The 21,576-nt window shown below is 45.4% G+C and overlaps 1 protein-coding gene across 1 annotated transcript in view; it reads right to left on the bottom strand.

The window, feature by feature from the left end:
• The window catches only part of TULP4 (TUB like protein 4), a 265,359-nt gene that overhangs the window by 118,111 nt on the left and 125,672 nt on the right, over positions 1-21,576 (bottom strand). The window lies entirely within an intron of this gene.

Below are 21,576 nucleotides of genomic sequence, written 5' to 3'. Positions count from 1 at the left end.
CAGCAAATGGACAGAGAGAGCAGAAAACTGGGGGGCGGGGGGCGGGGGGGAGAAATAAAAAATTAATCTTTTTTAAAAAAAGATACTATATGAAAACTAAGTTAAAATTACAGAGTCACTGGGGAGCAGATGTGGCTCAAGCTGTTGAGCACCTGCTTCCCACGTGGGAGGTCCGAGGTTCAGTACCCAGTACCTCCTAAAAAAAAACCAACAACAAGCAAAACAAATGAAAAAACCAACTCAGGGGAGCTGAGTGCTGGCTTCCCACATACGAGGTCCCTGGTTCAATCCCCAGGCCCAGTACCTCTAAAAAAAAAAAAAGATTTGCAGAGTCAATAAAGGCTCATCACTAAAAAAAGATTTTGGTTGAATTAAGTGAGAGTGATAAAACTCTAAAAAATCAGAATTAATAATCTAGGACACTGTCCCTTTGTACTGTTTCAAGGGGCTTCAGAGACTTGCTCTCAAGAAACAGCCGTAACCACTGAATTGTACACTTTAAATGGATGAAGTATATGGTAAATGAATTACATCTCAATAAAGCTGTTTAAAAAAGAAACTCTGTTTTTGAGCAAGAAAGATAATCTAAAATCCCTTACAGCCTTTCTTAAACAAACTATTGCCACTGCTGTGCTTTATACCAAGTAGTGCGTGCCCAGGCATTGGAAAAAATACCCTGGCACTCTTGTACTTAGCACATGAGGGGCATTTACTGATCAACACACCCCTCAGAAATTATGCTTTTAATTAAAATGTTTAGGGTATTTCTGCATCATTTTTAAAGTCCCCCTACTTCACTCAACTTTTCTTTTTAAAATTTATTTATTTCTCTTCCCTTCCCCCAACCCCAGATGTCTGCTCTCTGTCCATTCACTGTGTGTTCTTCTGTGTCTGCTTGCATTCTTGTCAGCGGCACGGGAAATCTGTGCCATTTTTTGTTGCGTCATCTTGCTGCGTCAGCTCTCCGTGTGTGCGGCGCCACTCCTGGGCAGGCTGCACTTTTTCATGCTGGGTGGCTCTCCTTGAGGGGTGTGCTCCTTGTGTGTGGGGCTCCCCTACAAAGGGGACACCCCTGCATGGCACGGCACTCCTAGTGCGCATCAGCACTACACATGGGCCAGCTCACCACATGGGTCAGGAGACCCTGGGTTTGAACCCGGGACTTCCCATGTGGTAGGCAGATGCTCTATCCACTGAGCCAAATCTGCTTCCCACTCAACTTTTCTTTCTATTTGGATTAATCAACCACCTTCCAACCCCTTCGGATAAGGTCGCCTGCTTGTACATGTTGTTGGAGAGCTGTGTGAGCTTTAAGGAACACGTGTGACGGACAGGCGGTCACCTGACATATGAAGCTCATCGCAGTTTTCATATTCTGGACCAGCCATGGTCTTCAGAGTTTGCCTTTTAATTTGGTGTAATGCAACGAACTGGCATCAAAGGACGTGACTGCCAGAGCCTCAGGAGGCTGCCTGCACCGCAGCACCTGAGAACACATGCGCGGCCATCGCCCATGCCCCAAACCAGCTCTGGCAGCCGCACAATGTGCACTTTTACCCCGAATTCTACACCTGCTTCTGCCAAACTTTTCCACTTTGACTACTTTCTCCCAAATTTTCCTCATCTGTTTATTTCTGTAAATCACCGCAGAAGATTTGAATAGAAAATGAACAAATTCCCTAGATTTTCAGAGTTTAAAAAGTGGCTCACACTGTGAGCCAGCTACAATTCTAGCACTTTCCAAGGATTAACACATTTGGTCCCAGGACAACCATATGAGACAGGAACTGTCATTAGCTCCACTTCACAAACATGGATCTGGAGTACGAGGTTGTTCGGCTAATCCACGGGCAAACCCCACCTGGTGCTGGGCAGCCAGGACCCCGCCTCTGCGCCTGACCACAAACTGCTCTTACGAATCAGGAAAACCCTAACTGAAGCCTGTAGCTTTATCAAACTGAAGGTAAGGAATTGAGGGTGCCTTCTTATTAATCAAATAACTTAGGTTTAAAATATATTGTTTTGGGGAATAGATGTGGCTCAGTAGTTGAATGCCTGCTTCCCAGTATGAGGTCCCACTGGTACCTCAAACAATAAATCATTTTGTAACAAGAAATACAGCAAGTAGTAAAAAGGAAATTTACTACATTGCCTCTATTAGGACCTATAAATACCATAACCAAGTTTTATTCTCTTGAAATAGAGCTGGAATACCTATTAGTACTCTGTAAACTTCATTTTGTCACCATGACAGGCTGTCCTCCAAATTAATAAGGTCTTTACTTGGTTAAATTTTGGGTAATTACTCTTATATTAAGGTTTGGGCACTGTATTTCCAAATGTTCTAATGTGGAAAGCAGCTTCACCTGAAATCTGTAATAAAATTTACCCATTAAATATATGCTAACAGTCTATCCAAAAGCTGTGCCTAGGCTGCTGAGAATTAATTCTGGGGGTGACAATAGCAATCTTTATAACGAAGATATTACACGCTGAATTCTGGGCTTTCTTGACATGAGTCAAGCCTAGGTCACCGTGTTTGATGGCACGACTATTATGGAGAAGGAAGGAGGGAGGAGAAAAATTAGCACTGATTAAGTACATCTACATACCAAGCACTGTGCAGTGTGTACACGTTATAAACATACAATGAAACATGCAGAGCATTTAGACATGCCATATGCCCCCATGTGCTCATTACGTGTGAGTGTGCGTTGTCCCCACCCAGTTTGGGGACAGACGCCATCACATTCCACAGGAGAACCCGAGGTGCGGGAGCTGGGGCCGCCTTTCCTAACCTGAGAGTGGAGGGCGCAGAGCCGAAGCCAGAGCCGCCCACTCGGGCCCCTGCCCCAACGCCCCGCTGCGCTCCTCGTCGTGGTCAGACCACCCCTCGCCTCTCTTCCACCGAGCCACCTAATTAAAGGGCCCAAGCCGGAAGCGCTGGATGCAGAGCAGTGGCACACAGGGCACACAGAATGTCCGTCAGGAGAGCCTCAGAACGTTTTCCCCATCCTGAGCTCCGTCACAAACCCGTGGTCTTTTTAGCCAGCTGCTAACCTGGATGGAGGTGGAAGGTCAAGAGGTGACAGTGAACTCTCCCTCTTTCTTGGTGATTGCTGAACAGTATACTCAGAGGCTATCCACAGCAGGGACACATCAGGGAGTGAGGGCACCTGCTTTTCAGATGACAGCATCGGTGTGCTTGAGTCAACTACCTCTTTTTTTTTTTTAAGATTTATTTATTTATTTTATTTCTTTCCCCTCCCCCCAGTTGTCTGTTCTCTGTGTCTCTTTGCTGCGGGTTTTTCTTTGTCCGCTTCTGTTGTTGTCAGCGGCACAGGAATTTGTGTTTCTTTTTGTTGCATCATCTTGCTGTGTCACCTCTCTGTGTGGGCAGTGCCATTCTTAGGCAGGCTGCACTTCCTTTTGTGCTGGGTGGCTCTCCTTACGGGGTGCACTCCTTGCGCATGGGGCTCCCCTACGCGGGGACACCCCTGCGTGGCATGGCACTCCTTGTACGCATCAGCACTGCACGTGGGCCAGCTCCACACGGGTCAAGGAGGCCCGGAGTTTGAACTGCGGACCTCCCATGCGGTAGGCAGACGCCCTAACCACTGGGCCACGCCTGCTTCCCAAGTCAAGTACCTTTTAACTCCACCAGAAGCCTGGCTCTGGGTGGGAAGATGCACACAAAGCAGCTCCATCAGGACAACTATTAAGCAGGCAGGAACTGGCTACATCAACCGTCTTGACATGCTGGGCACAGCATCAAGGGATGAGCAGGAGGGAAGGCTGGCAGGGCGCGCTAAGTACCAGCGCACTGCAGGCTCTGCAGCGGCTACCACTGCGCAACCCCTGCTCGTGGCAGGTGGCAGCGAGGCCCTCAGCTCTGGCCCTGAGCCATGCACTGGGAGTGCACCAACGCTACTTCCCGTGATCCAGGGTGTGCGGTCTGACTGCTGATCGCCGCTCCTGAACGGCTATTTCCAGCTCTGAGGGTGGCCACGGTCCCAACTCAAAGGCAGTACTTCCTTCAGAACTACGGAAAATAAGGGTTGCATTCACTGGACAAGTGCAGAGTCAAGAAACTGCAGCTCCAAGAACCACAGGAGGGAGGCAGATGTGGCTCAACGGGTTGGGCTCCCGCCTACAGTATGGGAGGCCCGGGGTTCACGTCCCAGGGCCTCCTTGTGGAGGCAGGCTGGCCCAGGCTCATGGAGAGTTGATGGCCCACATCTGTGGAGAGTTGGCACAGCAAGATGATGCAACAAAGGGAGACAAGCAGACACAGAAGAACGCACAGCGAATGGACACAGAGAACAGACAATGAGGAAGCAGCGGGGGGGGGGGGGGGGGGGGCAGGGAGAAAATAAATACATCTTTTAAAAAAAGAAAAGAACCACAGGAGAATATCCTGGTACACCTGCTAGCCGCTCGTGCGCCCTACCCAGGGCTGCCAGGAGCTGGCTGGCACGCCCTTGTTCCAGGTGGGAAGTTCCTCTCCAGCTAGCCTCCCTTCCCAGAATTTGACCTCCAGGCAAAATCAGCTGGAGACAGACAAAGCAGTGTGAGAAGTAATTGGTAACAGGTGGCTTGCGGCAAATGCCTACCTGCTTTAAGTCCTGTCCTGGCGTAAGTACAGGGGAGAAGAAGGCCCATTTCCTGGGAGTAGAGGGGGCGTTCGAATCCTGTAGACCGGGACTCCTGCGGCCACCAGCAAGCACCAGGACAAGCACAGGCCCAGCAGACGGGGAGGAGGGCCTGCCCTTGCATTCACCTTGGGCTGACCTTCCTGGCAGGAGGGCCGATGCAGAGGCAGTTTCCAAAGACCAGAGGCAGTTTCCAAAGACCGTGGGAGGTTTTTTGTATTAGTGTATTTGGTTTTGTCAGATCCTGGCAATCAAGAAAATCTCTATCTTACCCCTAGCTGGATACAAACTAAAAAAACAAACAAACAAACAAAAAACAGCTCAGGGACTAAATCAGAAAGATAACGTTTTAAATATTAAAATACACAGTGTGCAACAAAAGACTAAGAAAAACAAAAAACAGGAAATCATGGCCCATTGAAAGGAAGAGTTTGGTAAAAATCCAGAAAATACCACCAAAGACCAGACTGGAAACATATCAGAAAAAGACATTAAAAAAATGATCTCCAATTTTTTTTATTGAAGACAGAGATGAAGGAAAATACAAAGAACTAAAAGACAGCAGGAAAACAATGAATGAACAATGAGAATCTCAAGAGATGGAGCTGTCAGAAGAAAGAATCAGTGAACTCAAAGACAAGACAATGGAAATGAGTTAAGATGAGGGCCAGAAAAAAAAAACAAATTAGAAAAAGTGAGTGGAAACAGTATAAGAAATCTGTGGAACATCAAGTGACACCACAATAGACATTCCGGGAATCCCAGCAGGTGCAGAACCAGAAGGAATATTCGAAGAAATAATGACAGAAAACTCCCCACACTTGGTAAAAGCCTTGAGTGTGCACATCCAAGAAGCCGGACAAATGCCAAACTGGATAAACCTGAAACACACCCAGGCCCTTACAGTCAAACTGTCGAATGCCACAGAAAATGAAGTTCTAGAAGCGGCAAAAGGAAAACAATGCGATATAGACAAGGGAGCCCCAATTAGACTAGGTGTCAATTTCTCATCAAAGACCATGGAGGAAAGGAGGCAGTGGGCTTGAAAGCTGAGAGAAACACTGCCAGCCAGGAATTTTATACCTGGCAATACATCCTTCCAAAAATGAGGAAGAGATGAAGGCATTCCCAGACAAACAGAAGTTGCAAGAGGGAAGCGGACTTGGCTCAATGGACAGAGCATCCACCTACCAAGGGGAGGTCCAGGGTTCAAACCCTGGGACTCGCTGACCCAAGTGGTGAGCTGGCCCACACACAGTGCTGATGCGCGCAAGGAGTGCCCTGCCATGCAGGGGTGTCCCCGCTTAGGGGAGCCCCACGCGCAAGGAGTGCACCCCGTAAGGAGAGCCGCCCAGCATGAAAGAAAGTGCAGCCTGCCCAGGAGTGGCGCCACACAGATGGAGAGCTGACACAGCAAGATGACGCAACGAAAAGAGACACAGATTCCTGGTGCCACCGACAAGAATACAAGTGGACACAGAAGAACACACAGCGAATGGACACAGAGAACAGACAACGGGGCAGGGGGGGAGAGGGGAGAGTGCCCTGCTACCCCCCCACCCCCCAAAATAAGAAGCTACAAGAGCTCATTACCATGGGACCTGCCCTACACCCAAGGCTAAGGGTAGTTCTTCAGCCTGAGAGGAAAGGGCACCATAGAACAGATTAAAGCAGCATAAAGAAATAAAGATGCCCAGTAAAGTAGCCATTTGGGTGATTATAAATGCCAGTACTAGCATATTTTTTGGTATGTAACTCCAGTTTTACTTCTCACAGGTGCTAAAATGCTAATGCATAAAAACTAATGATAAATCTATGGTTTTGGACATACGAAGATATAATTTGTAAAAAGTATCCCAAAAAGGTGGGGTGGAGGCAAAAAAAGAAGGGGGGAGGTGAACAGTGTATATGTATGCTATTGAAGTTGATATTAAATAAAAAGTGATTGTTTTATATTTAGGATGCTAAGTTTTAACCACAAAGAAAGTATATATAAAACATATCCAGAAAGAAATGAGAAGGAATTAATATGGTACAATACAAAATATATATATTTTTAAATATGAAAGTAGCCAATAATGGAGGTGAGGGTGTAAAGGGTGTAAGACTTGTAAACACTAAATAGCAAAATGGCAGAAGAAAAGTCCTGCATTGTCAGTAGTGACTTTAAATGTGAACAGAGTAAACTCTCCAGTCAAAAAACAGAGATTGGCAGAATGGGGGGAAAAAGCAGGAACCAATTATATGCTAGTTACATATGCAAAGCATAAGCAGGTTGAAAAGTGAAAGGATGCAAAGAAATATATACCATACAAGTAGTAACCAAACTATAGCTGGGGAAGCTATACTAATACCATATAAAATAGACTTTAAGACAAAAATTGTTACAAGGGACAAAGAACATCATTACATACTTATAAAAAGGTCATTTTAATTAGAAGATAAAACAATTTTAAATATATATCACCTAACAGCAGAGCCCCAAAATATAAGAAGCAAATACCGACAGATTTGAAGGGTGAAATAAGACAATTCTACATTAATAGTAGGAGATTTCAATGCATCAGTTTAAAGAATGGATTGAATCCAGATGAAGATCAATAAGAAAGTGAAGACTTGAATGGTACTCTTAAGCCAATGAGCCCTAACAAACATACATAGATCATTTCAGTTCATTCTCCAGTTTAGACCATATGTTAGTTAGGTTCCAAACCAAGTCTCAATAAATTAAAAAATATTGAAATCATACCATGTATACTCTCCAACCACAATGGAATGAAACTAGGAATCACTTTTTAAAAAGGGAGAGTGGCAAGTTCACAAATATGTGGAAATTAAACAGCATACTCTTAAACAACCAATGGGTCATAGAATAAATCACAGTGGAAATCAGGAAATAACCGGAGTCGAATGAAAATGAAAAGCAACATTCCAGTACATACAGGATGCAGCAAAGGCAGTGTTGAGAGGGAAATTTATGCTCTAAATGTTTACATTAAAAAAGATTAAAAATCTGAGACTTAACCTCAGAACTGGAGAATCTAGAAAAAGTAGTACGAACTAAATCCAAAGCAAGAAGAAGCAAGGAAATAAGAAAACAATAGAGAGATTCAACAAAACCAAAAATTCTCTGGAAAGACTGCAATACTAACGAACCTTTAGCTAGATGGATAAAGAAGAGAGGAAACAAATAAAATCAGAAATAAAAAGAGAGGCATTACTACCAACCTCACAGAAATAGAAAGGACTCTAAGAGGAAACTATGAACTGTATGCCAACAAATTAGATAACTTAAATGAAATGGAAAAATTCCTAAAATCACATCAACTACCTACACAGACTGAAGAATACAAGATTTCTATAAATCAAAAATTAGGAAAGAGTAACAAAAACCTTCCAACAAAGAAAAGCCCAGGACCAGATAATTGCACAGGAAAATTTTAACATTTCAAGAAGAATGAACACCAACCTTGTTCAAACTCTTCTAAAAAACTCAAAAGAGAAAACTACCTATTTCTATGAGGCCAACATCACCCTAATACCAAAGATATTTGGTATCTTGTTGGAGATTTGGGCCCAAAGGTATCGGGAATGAAAGAAAGAGAAAAGGGGGAAGGAAACAAATAGCAAAAATGAAAAAGAAAGGAAGAATGAGGGAGCTGGGATCAGGGGGTCTGCAGTAGAGACTCATCAGACAACTTTATTGTTTACAAGGAGCTCTCTGTATACCCCAGTCCACCTGACAACAAGCAGCAACAGGGCAGTTAACTATTAGCATTACTAAGAAACTCAAAAAATCTTATCTCAAGGTACAAAGTCCAAGTGTTCTATTTACTACAAAAATTATGTGCTCATCTTTTCTTGCAGCCTTCAACAGCTTCATCCCGTTTGCCGGGAAATCTTAATTACCGCATTCCTTAGGGTGCAAGCATAGCCAAGGACACAGAACGTCTCTCCTTGTGAGACCACTGTGCCTCAGTTTCCAACAGTATCTATCCAAAGATACTTGGTATTAGATAAAGATACCGTAAGAAAATTACTGTGAAAAATAAGAAAATTACTTATGAACACAGATGCAAAAATCCTCAACAAACTACCAGCAAACTGAAGCCAACAACAAATTCAAAGAATTGCATATAATGATCAAATGGGATTTATCCCAGAAGTGCAAGGGTATAATGTAACACAAATTATCAGTAGTAAAGAAAAAACACATGATCCACCTCGATGCAGAAAAGGCATATGACAAAATCCAGCACTGCGCTTCTTGATAAAAACTTTCAGAAGACTAGCAAGAGGAGGAAACTTCCTCAGTGTGATAAAGGGCAGTATTTTAGTTTCCTTGGCTGCTCAAGCAAATACCGCGCAATGGGAATTTGTTAGATCATGGTTTTGCAGCTAACAGAACTCCAAATCAAGGCATCATCAAGGCAAGGCTTTCTCGTGAAAACTGGTATTCTGGGGCTGCGGCCAGCACACCGTGGTCCTTCGTCCCTAGCTTGCCGCACGGCAGCCTCTTCTGGCCTCTTTCTTCTCTTCCAGCTTCCCTTGACCTTCAGCTTCTTGCTTCCCGTGGCTTTTACATACATATGAACATTATGAGATTGGCTACAGGCTCACACAACGGTGGGAAGGACAAGTCTGTACTCCATAAGGCAGGCTGCAAGCTGGGAACTCCAATAAAGTTTTCGATGACATGCCCAGGAGAAGCTGGCTGGCTGGCGTGGAGACGGAGACTCTCCTGCTCACTGCTGAAATCCTCACTTCTCTAAGGCCTTCAACTGTGCCTGAGATGTCTCTCATTGCTGAAGGCACACTCCTCAGTGGGTTGTAGAAGTCTTCAGTCATAGATGCAATCAAGTTACTAATGATTTAAATCCATGAAATAGCCTCACAGTAACAAATAGGCCAGTGCTTGCTTGACCAAACAACTGGACACCATAACCCAGCCAAGATGGCTCATGACCTTAACCACCGCAGTTCACCCGTATCAACCTGGCACCTATACACATTTCCTTAAACCATTTTTAATCGCTAAATAAAAGCAGTAACAGTCATGTTTTTACCTAACGATACTCAACCGCCCTATATTCAACTGAAAACACACTAACTTTCCTCACAAGAGGGTCCAAGCCCTTGGGTAACATTCACTCTTAAACTTGACATGCTATAACTTAAATACTATGACATAAAGTTAAAATAACATATATCATATGATAAGGGGATAACATAGGAAAGAAAACAAAGATATTTGTTTTACATATATATTTATACAAAATACACACAAACACAAACATGCTCTTAACAAAACAAGAAAGAACTATTCGTAACAATTACAGTCCTCATTTCTGTAACTGGTCACATGGTCATAACTGGTATTTATAACTCCTCTTTCCACATGCCCTCCACCCTCAGCAAGTACATCAGCTGGTCATGCTTCTGTGCCTGGTGGGGTGAGCCAAACCTACATTGCTGAAGTTTCTGGGCCATGGTTAGTCCTGCCTGGATTGGCTGCTGTTTTCCACTGACTTTAGTCACAGGGCATGTAGAGCTCAGACACCCCAGGGGAGCCCTGTATTCCGGGCTACCTCTTCTTTACCTCCGTTGTGTACGTGCAGTCCTATTTCTCCTTGCTAGATGGGACCAATCACCCCACCAGTACAGGCATGCCCTTTTTCGCCTGTTGATTTAGAGGCATGAGGAGCCCAAAGTGGCCAGGTTAATTCCATTAACTTCCAGTTCAATGGAATCATTGCTGGGTCTCCTGGTGGAAGCGCTCCTCCTTTTAGGACTAAAACCTATAGACCAGCAGAGCTTGAGGTTGCAGAGACAGGAAACAAAAATTTTCCTAGTGGGTCACTAGGGGTAACAGTGAGTGGTACTACTCCCATTTTCACCCCTTGATTCCTGGACCCACAAATCCTAGCTAAGGGAGAAACAGCACCACAGAATGGACACTGGACTTAGAGCATACACAGCCTCTTGGAGAACACAGCCCGAGCCCTGCAAGGTATGGCCACCCAGCTGACTGCCTCTGAACCAACAGCCAGAGTCCTTCTGTCCCAAGAGCCCTGGAACGTCCTACTCTCATAGTTCTTTTGTTTGCTTTTCTCACTCAGCCACAACCAACAAGGCACCTTTAGAAGTGATGCCTGGGTACACAGAGTCAAGTGCACGTGCCCAGTCAGGGTTTAATTAATGTTGCCTCAACCCAGTTTGGACCTATGTCAAAGAGATTAAAATGTTTGGCCTTAAGAAATGGCCCACCCTGCCAAAAAATAAAAAAAGATATAAAAATACTAAATAAGCATATATTTTAATACTAATAGTCACATTTTCAAAATTAAATTACCTTGTTATAATGTGTACTACATTCAGGAAATAAAAGAATTGGTTTCATATGATAGAAAATTTGTTTTCAGAATAGCTGAGATGATGTGTTCTAAAGAAACAAAATTTGTAATGCTGAAGGCTAGGACAAGAGTTGACAGAACTCTGCTAATGCCTCTCCCATTCTACCAACCTGACTTCAAGGTCACTGATAGACCCTCCTCCTCTAGCCACTGTCTTGTGATAGCTGGTTCTTCAACACGAATCCTGATCCATTCTCTCTCTTAAATTCAACCATTTTTTAAAAAATGCTCGTTCTCTCCCAAAGCCTTATGCAAGCCACACTCACCTCCTTTAAAAGGGCGTCCACCAAGTGTGTTAATCTAATCATCCCTGCTCAAAGTCGTCAATTAATCCTGAAAATCAAATACAAATTCCCTTGGGGTGGTCCATAGTCACCACACTACTCTCCCAGCACTACACCTGTTCCAGGAGAACTTACAGCTATGTGCCCCAAAGAACCTTTTCCAGGTGTTTATTCAGACTCTCCCTTCACACACAGAAGAACCTGACTCAGCGCCTCTGTGTCCCTCATGCCCGTTCACACCAGCTGGCTGAGGACCCACCCGTCACCTCCATCTGGCTGGGTGCGAGTTAGATGTATAAATGTATAAATGTATAAATGTATAAATCTAATGTATAAATCTAATGGTGATTCCTATTCACCTTTGTAAGTTTCATCTCCAGATTAGTTACACAGGACCTGAAAACAGGCACTCCCCAACCCAAACTAAGTAAATCCACACCTCAATAAATATAGCTAAAATATGTATATAACTTAATTGTTGTGCCATTTTGCTTTATGCAACTCCATGATAATCGTCCCAACAGTACTACAAAAATAGATATCATTACCCCGAAGTGACAAGTAGGGAAACTGGACATAAGAACTGACGGAATTTACCAAGTAATATTTCCATCATTTCTGACACCCACTGATATGAACTGGGTAGGTGATGTTTATCCTTCATAGGAGTGAGGCGGCAGAGGGTAGTAAGGCGCACCCTAGGTCTTCCGCCACAATACTGCATTTGAATCTAGGTTTTACACCTTAATAGCCATGGGACTTTGAGTTGTTTGCTGAGAAGAAAGGCCTAAGGCAAAACAGGTTAAATTCAACCTCGGATTTAACAAAATTTGTCAATTCTCTTCAGCAAATGCTTCTAACAACCCAGTTGTGATTAAGCTGGATGTGACCCTGATTCTTGACTCTCACTGCCATTCGGCCCTGAGGGTCTCCTTCTGATTTCCCAAGATTGACTGATTATGGCGGCTGTGATGGATGTGAGGAGGACATCGTTCTTATTAGTACACCCACCCTCGCCGTGTGGCGTCCCGTCTGCCCAAATTCCGGAGCTGACCATTCACGAGCCTCACGGCTTACCAGGGTTCATCAGTGGCGGCTGACTAAGCAGCCTGCTCTGCACCCCCTATTCACAGAACCCCATTTCATCCTCATGCAGGCCTGGGAGGCAGACCTTACTACTAATCACCATCGTTTCCGAGGTGAAAACCTGAGGCTCAGAGATTTAAGGGTTCAGTCCCTGGTCTGCCTGATTCCCAACACCAGGCTCTTTCTCACCTACTCTGCTGCCTGGAGGAACCCCACAAATGAAGAAGAGAGCAGCGATTCCATTGTCTCCTTGTTGAAGGTTTGAGTTTTCCATTTAACTATGAGAAAAGGGTCCCCGTGACTTCCCCAAGGAGGAAGAAGAGGGCCAGTGGCTCTAAGGGACCCTACGAAGAGCCCAAAACTAAATAGACAGATTTAAATAAATGTCTCCCAACCCCAGAGCAGGGGGCAGGCAGAGGAGTTTCCAGAATTCTCTTACTTTAGATTTTTGAGCATGAAGGTTAGTTTAACACAAGAGACCCCAGGGACTCTCCTGGAGGTATCTGAAGACCATGGGAGACTGTGATGTCCAAGCTTTGAGCCAGGGCAAAATATTTACCTCCTTTTCATTTTTTGCTTTTTCTACATTTAACAAGTATCTAGTATGCCAGATGCCAGAGATAAAAATTAAAATAACAAGCTGCCTATCTGAGAAGAGCATACTGTCTAGTAAGAGAGAGACACATGTAGATAAATAATTGCAATGCAAGTAATTGAATGTGGTGCTGCTGAATCCAAGTAAATCCAAATTAACAAAATACAATATGCTTTACTTGGAGATTTTGTGAACAGAACTTAAGGAGTCATAACTTACGCTTTCAGAAAGATAAATGCTTCTTACACGAAACTATACCATTGTCATTAAATGGAATAAATGTCCGAATTGGTCTTCTTGGATAGGTGGCAATTTACTCCTGCAGCTCAGACTGCAGAGTCCATCCCACACAAATTGAGTCATTTCATTCCCAAATCTAAAAAGTATACTCTACAACTCTGATGACTACCAAGTCCATAAAAAGAGGAGAAAGTCCAAGAGCAAAGTAACTATGCTTGGGATAAAGGTTCACAATTATTTGTCCTCAATTTTGAAATCTAAAGCTCTGAAAATGGAAAATTTTTCAATTATTCATTTGATGACAAAACCTGAGCTGATATTTTTGGCTATAAAATCTGCCCTGAACTGGCACAGAGCTATGTTAAGTCTTTGCTCCTCCCACTTAATGTGCTTTGGTAAAATACTGTTTGATTGCAAGGTGGAACTCCAGCCTCTGCTGGGAATCTTACATACTTAGGTACCATACATGTTCTAAAATCTAAGAAATTCAGAATTTAGGAAAAAGAGTCTTAAATTTATGGTGCTGTATTTGTGATTTTTGGAGGGATAGATGAAGTCAAGGAAAAAAATCAAAGAAACATGACTTGGAGAGGGAAAGTTCACTGCCAAGTAAAATAATGAAGTGCCCCTCTTCCTGCTTACAGCCATCCCCCCAAATCACCAAGAATCTGAGCAAAATGCACAAATTAGGCCCCCATCCCCACCCCACCGCGGGGAAGCCATCGCTGACTCCCGACTCCTCTGCGCCACTGCATGCCACCGCGAGCTCTGCACAGCCCACATCTGGCTACCCCACGGCCACCGCTGTCCACGTCCCCAGACAAGTGCTTCAAGGGCCAGGACAGCTGTCTTCTTTTTCCTTCTCTGTGGAGCCTGGCATAGTGCCTGGGAAGAGGGGGTGTAAAAGAGAAAGCTGATCAGATAGAAAACGACTGGGCAGCCCCCAAGCTCTAGTCACCCCAACTTTAGAGACAAACCTCCCCTACTCTCCTGCCCTTCAGTGTAATCCCACTTGCAAAACGTGGGTCGGGTGCATTTCTTCTGGCCTGTTCTACGTCTGAAAGCTGTCGTAAGAGAGAACCGAGTGAGTTCCTGAAGGAAGAGCAGCTAAATGCAGAAAGGTCACTTGAGGGCTAAGAAACATTTGTTCGGCATGGTGGTTTCCTAACTCCAAATGGAGTCAGGCCTACCATACAGGCTCAGACGATGGTGGGAAATGTTCAGAGTGCTTGCCAGCCTTCTGGAGGGCCTCCAAGGAGACTCAAATCTAGCTGATCAGGACTTTACAATGAAGATCAAAATTTAAAAAAACTGTGCTGATAGGACCTCAAAGTACATGACCAAGGAAGTGTGTCCATTTTCACCTTCACATTCTTCTTAAAATCAAGGTGGCACCTTTAAGTTCCTCCCATAAGGTCTTCAATGCAGTCCGTCACCAAGTCCTAGTCATCAACTCTTTCAATAACTTCCTTTTCCATTCTCTCTTTGCATTGCCACGAGGTGACCCAGCCCCATGTCATCCACTGGAGCACCCCTAGGTGATCATCTCACGTCTAGGTTTAAATATCAGTTAAATCCTGAAGACACCCCATTTTTCATCTCTAGCCCGAATCTCCCCCCTAAACTCCAGATTCCTTCAAGAAACTACCCATTTGACACCTCCACTTGCACATGAAACAGGCAGCTTGAACCTAACAAGGTCAAAGCAGAGCTCTTGAGTTCCTGCCCCAATCACAGGAAATGGGGCAGGAATGTTTTGTTGTTGTTTTGTTTTACTACCATCTTTTCAAGTGATCAGGCCAAAAACCATTGAGCCCTCTCTTTCTCTCACACCTCAAATGTGATTCCTTAGCAAATCCTATCAACTCTATTTTCAAAACATACCCCAAATCCAACCAGTCTCCCCATCCAGTGCTCCCAGCCTGGCTGCCCACCTACATGCGTGCAATGGCTCGTAAGGCGGCTCCTGCTTCCAACGTGGACTGCTGAGGTCAGTCTACACAGCACTGCGATTTCCGCACTTCTTCCCCTAAAAGCAAAATCATCTCCACAGCTCTACCTATCACCTCTGGAAAGATACCATATAATTAAACTCAGGCACGTTATTAACTTTTCTAAGATCTGTTTCCTCATCTGTAAAAAAGGGGGATAAGAGGACCTTCTTCACATATTATTTCTTTTTTTTTTTTCTTTTTTTTTTTTAAAGATTTATTTTTATTTAATTCCCCTCCCCTCCCCCGGTTGTCTGTTTTCTGTGTCTTTTTGCTGCGTCTTGTTTCTTTGTCCGCTTCTGTTGTCAGCGGCACGGGAAGTGTGGGCGGCACCATTCCCGGGCAGGCTGCATTTTCTTTCATTTTCTTTCGCGCTGGGCGGCTCTCCTTATGGGTGCACTCCTTGTGCGTGGGGTTCCCCTACGAGGGGGACACCCCTGCGTGGCAGGGCACGCCTTGCGCGCATCAGCACTGCGCATGGGCCAGCTGCACACGGGTCAAGGAGGCCCGGGGTTTGAACCGCGGACCTCCCATGTGGTAAACGGACTCCCTAACCACTGGGCCAAAGTCCGTTTCCCCCACATATTATTTCTGAGGGTTCAAGGAGATAATTCATGTGGCATGCTTAGCAAAATACCTGGCACACAGAAAACCAGATACACATGTTGTGAGTTATTACTGCCCATTTGTTTTTCTCTTTCCAAGTAAATTATAAGTTACTTAGTAAAAGTGACATTGCTTTTATGCTTTTATTTCCCCATTCTGCCTAAGAGAGTGCTGGGCATACAGTAGACATTTGATAGACAGTTCACTAACTGATTTCAAATGCTGTACAAGAAGCTCAAATGGTTTCCCAATGCCCATTAAAATGTCAACTATTCTTGCGCACTGGTAACAAAAAACAAATCTTACTACCTAACCTCTCACGATTATGTTGCATCACATACTCTGTCAATTAGAAGAGCTTTCAGGAGCAAGTGAGAGAAACATGATTAACTGTCTCACACAAATAAGGGCTTTGGTTTTCCTTGAGACAAGAAGCCTAGAGGGAGGCGAGGACCGTCCTTCGGGCAGCGGCAGTCAAAGGCCCAGGCCAGCGGCTCTGAGTCCCGCAGCCTTTCCCTTGTGGTCACAGGATGGCTGCCATGTTCGCGAGGACAAGAACAGGACAGTGACAGCCATGGCTGCTCCTCTGATGTGGAAACAAAAGCTCTGCCAGTGCTGCTGGCCGATTCTCCTGAAGTCCCCTTGCCCGGAATCGCTGCTCACGGCCCCATCTTCCCAGGAGAGAGGCGGGGGAAGGTAAGCAGTTGGTATTTTCCACAGACAGCCGTACCAGCGTAGCCCACTCCACAAGCTCTTCTTACTATGGACATGGAAATGCCTCCGGTGGGAGGTGGGGTCCCTCCTCCTTCCTCTTGAATCTGGGTGGGCTCTAACGACAGGGAAGGTAATGAGAGGGACTTTCAAGGCTGGGTGGAGAAGGCGGCACAGCTGCCACCTGGTGCTCTCTTTCTCTTGGCACAGAGACCTCTGGAGCACATGACGCCAGGAAGAGTCCTGCCTTGCTGAAGAAGCCATGCAGACGGATAGCACAAGACGGAGAGAGGAGATGCCCGAGAGGACTTCCCCATCCAGGCCCCAGGCCACGAGGGAAGGTGCCTTCGAGGTGACTCCAGACCCAGCCACCACCGTGTGGCTGCAGCGCATGGAGGCCTGAGCCAGCACCGCCTAACCCAGCTGTCCCGAGCCCTCGATGGAAGGAACCGGGAACGGCCATGAGTGACCACTGTTAAGCCTACCGTCAGGCACAGGAGGGGACTAAAGCAGTGCTGGCAGGCAAGGGGGAAGGGCTCGGGGAGGGTGCTGGCAAGGCGGGGCCCCCTGCCTGTCCTAGGACCCCAGGCTGGGTCTGGCCTCCACGCCTCTGGTCCTCTCCTACCTTGGAATGCTGTCCCTGGCTAGGAAAAGCAGGGGCACCCTTCAGGTCACCAGGCAGTCCCCGACAGCTCCACTAAGCCACAAAGGGCCCCCTATTTCGGTCCATAGCAGACATTTTTATGTAATTACATTCAGTCACATTATTCTGTATTTTCACACCATTCCGGCTTTGTAAGTGTAGCACGGATTATTTTTCTTGGAGATCTCCACATACTTACACATACACTTACCAGGTAAAGAGAAGACGTTTAATAAGTACTTGCTGATGAAACTGAGCATCTTAAGTTTTATCCTATAGTCAGTGTCTCTTTAAAGCTGCTTTACCATAAAGCGAGCCCTTCTCTTTACTACGTGGTAATGCTCAGCTTTGGAAACTCAGAGCAAACGGAACTTCTTTGCAAATCTCCCCCGATTAAGTGCTCTCGTGCCCCATGCTTTAGCATTTCAGCATCCTTCTACCTGAGCCCTTGTCACGTTATACTGGACTTGAGTGCACCTGTCTCCCCAACAGACCACTCCTTTAAGGAAAGGACCATCACACATTCAACATATACTTGAGGAATGAAGGAAAAAGAGGACAAATGCTGAATTGTCAATAATTAACAGAAAGGGAAATCTTAAATTTAAAACTCCCACTTAATTGCTTTGAGTATATTTGAGAATCTTACTTCTTTAATGTTTAGTTTAGGTTAGTACAGCAAGGCTACAACTTAAAAGAGAGAAATAACACCCTGATATAAAAATACACCAAAAAATGTCCTTAGTGAGCTACTTTGGAAATGTTACTTTTCAGATCTGTTTTAAAATAAAAATATCATGAGTCCTAGGAAGCAGGACTCGTAAATAAATTCACCCCTGGAAAGCCGCAACAGGGGCTTGTGACGGCTCCTGGTAGAGAGTGGTAATATCCGTGGTCACCGGATTTCTACCCGTGGAAGGGAGCACTCACTGCTTCCGTAGAGGATCCGCCAGACCACTCTGAAGATGCCAAAAGGTAAAACAGTCAAATTTCTGCAATGACTGAAGAACTAAAGCATAAGCTGTTGCCTGCGTCACCTGGCGTACAGGAAAGACAGGGAGACCAAACACCTCTGTCCTGCCCCCAGGCCACAGGGCAACTCTCCTCTCCCACCTGATCAAGCTCCCAAGATAGAACACAAAATTGGGAGTCTGCTCCTATAAGACAGAGTCTTTATCGTCTGTGAACTTGATTACTCTCCCCCATTTCTTTCCACTTTTGGAAAATCAATATTCCCCTCAGAACACCACCCGTATTTATGTTGCATCCATATTACCAATACCGTTCTGGAAAAGCCTGCTATTTCCTGCTTCTCCACATTTGCAATTCAGCAGCCTCAGTGCAGTTAGGTCATTCACAACATTCCAGTGACACCGTGAAAACAGCCGAGAAAGTCTGTGCACTCGAGGTTCTCAAACCGCCGGGCGAGCCAGCGCAGAGTCACAGCTCCCTCACTTGATGTGTCTTGAACAACAGAGGGAAGAAGCCCTTATCGCGCTCTTCTCAGACTCTGCTTCAACTGGCAAGGTCGCCCGTCTCTGCGTCCCTGTGTGTCCGTGTGAAACCTACAGAGCCTGCAAGAACCAGCTGGTCTTAAACCCACATCTCCAGCACAGTAGGGGCTTGATAAATATCTGCCCAAAGGTCAACATCAAAAAGTAACTAGAAATACACCACACTGCAAGGCAGGGGGTAAAGGAGTACTACAAATGAAAAGCCTCTGGGGACCGAAGTGGTCCAGGCAGCTTCTTGGAGAAATCGGACGAGCAGATTACCGTGGCTGCCACAGCCGGTGGAATCCCCAAGTCCTTTCCTTGAAAAGCATTGACTTCACCAAAAACAGTACTGCCACGAGGAGGAAACGGCATAATCCGTACATGGGACTCGACACACTGCTTTCCGAGACTCCATCCCGCCAAGCTTGGGGAGGCCTCCGCGTCCAGCCCCCGGCACAAAGCCATGTGGGGCAGTGCCCGTGCCTCCCTGGAGGCCCACGTGGCTCATCTCGGCTTTCTCCACCGTGGCTCCTTCACAACACGACACGTGGGAGGCCACGTGGGAGGTGCCAGCCCTTGGGCCCGGATGCTGGGGTGGGAGCGCTGGCTCCAGCACGTTCCAGCGGCACAGAGAGGTGCAGGTTAACTGCCTGGAGCCTCCGCTCCCCCAAATCAGATGGCCTGCCTCAGAGGGCTGGGGAGAGAACTAGAGACTCACGATCGCAAAGCGCTTCGGGCAGAACCGGGGAGAGGCGAGGGCTCCACACACCGCCATCCTACCACCACCAGGATTAGCCGCGCACCCATCTCCAGTCACACTGGAGAACCGTTTCTAAACGAACCCAAGCTCCCACCCTGTTCTACTCACCACCTGCTCTGACCTTCCGGTTCTTTCTATCTGAGCAGTGTCAAACTGGTCAGACCTTGTTCAAATTAGCAGTGCATGTCACACCAAACATCCTTGGCAGTTTCAATTCATTACACAGAAGTCATCTAAATATCCACTTTGTTTCTTAGCTCTGTGTGCTGACAATGTTTTCTGATTAATTTGATACAGTGTGTACTACTTTTTCACAAGGTGAAGTGATGAAGCAACAAAATATGGTGGGGGAGAGGGAGAGACAAAAAGAGACACATTGTATATTATACTTGCTGTTCAAAAAAAAGACAAATAGGCAGTGGACTTGACCCAGTGGTTAGGGCGTCCGTCTACCACATGGGAGATCCTCAGTTCAAACCCCGGGCCTCCTTGACCCGTGTGCAGCTGGCCCATGCGCAGTGCTGATGCGTGCAAGGAGTGCCCTGCCACGCAGGTGTGTCCCCCACGTAGGGGAGCCTCACATGCAAGGAGTGCGCCCTGTAAGGAGAGCTGCCCAGCGTGAAAGAAAGTGCAGCCTGCCTAAGAATGGCGCCACCCACACGGAGAAATGACTCAACAAGATGATGCAGCAAAAAGAAACAGATTCCCATGCCGCTGACAACAACAGAAGCGGACAAAGAAGACTCAACAAATAGACAAAGAGAACAGACAACTGGGGTGGGGGAGGGGGAAGGGGAGAGAAATAAATAAATCTTAAAAAAAAGAGACAAATACTGGTGGTCTCATTAACATGAACTAAATATGAAGAATAAACAGATGGAGTTAAAACCAGACTAGATGTTACTAGGAAATAGAATAAGAACTGAGAAGGGATATGGATACTGACGCTTAATGTACGTAGATTTTTAATTCGCTTGACTGTAAAAGTGTGAAAATGGATAGGTGATGATAACACATTATAAGGAGTATAACTAACATGGCTGGTTTATAAATGGGATTGTGGCTGAAAGGGTAGTCTAGGGACACAAAGGTCAATTGAAAGAAAGGCAGAGAATAATCTGGGGATGGGATAATAGTGAACCCGAAGGGGAATGAGGATTGTAGTTAGCATTACAAATACAAGAACGTTCTTCTATGAACTAGAACGAACGTACGTCACTATTACGAGGTGGTTGAGAACACGGTGATGCATGGAAAAATACAATCGACATAATTTAAGGACCACAGCTAAGAGCAATACTGTAATATTCTTGCATCGATGGGAAAGAAGGCACCATGCTAACACTAAGGTCAATAACAGAGGGGTGTGGGGTTTTTTCTTTTGCACTAAGGAAAACATTCAAAGGTTTACTGGGGGGACGACTGTACAAATCTGTGAAGCAAGTGAGAGCCACTGAGTGTACATTTTGGATAGAATGTACAAGGCAGGGAACTACATAACACTGCAAACCATGTGGGGGAAGATGGACTGTGACTAACAGTACAAACAGGAGAGTGTTCTCTCAAGAACAATAACAGATGTACAACACTAATACATGGTGTTAATAATAGGGGGTGCATAAAAAAAATACACCAGATGTAAGCGATGGACCATAGTTAGTGGTGACAGCCTGATGGTGTACTTCCACAGTCTGTAAATGTCCCACAGCAACGTGTGGCATTGTGGAGGGGTGGTGGACGGGAATCCTGCACATTATGCACGAGTGTTTTTTAAGTTCACAAGTTCTCTAATGAAAAGAAGAGACAACACTTGGAAATAAGATGAATGAGATTTTAAAAAGTCAAGATCCTTCCCAATGGGGGCTAGAGAGCCACATGCATTAGAAATATTTTTAAAAATCAGGTTAGTGAGAGTATATAAAATGCTTGTTGTTTCAGAGTTCATTTCTATTATTAACAATAATTCTCTAGCATTACTGAAGTACTCCGGGGCCTTTCCAATTATCTCCCACTACTCAAATTCTCAGAATAGAAAATGATTTTTAATTCAATTTAATTTTTTAAAAATGTGCAACGCTGCACAGAGAGTGTTGAGATGC

Source organism: Dasypus novemcinctus, chromosome 28, assembly GCF_030445035.2.
Source record: "Dasypus novemcinctus isolate mDasNov1 chromosome 28, mDasNov1.1.hap2, whole genome shotgun sequence".
Taxonomy (NCBI): Eukaryota; Metazoa; Chordata; class Mammalia; order Cingulata; family Dasypodidae; genus Dasypus; species Dasypus novemcinctus.
The sequence above is the reverse complement of the archived record's forward strand: the minus strand, read 5'-3'. Positions and strand labels throughout refer to the sequence as shown.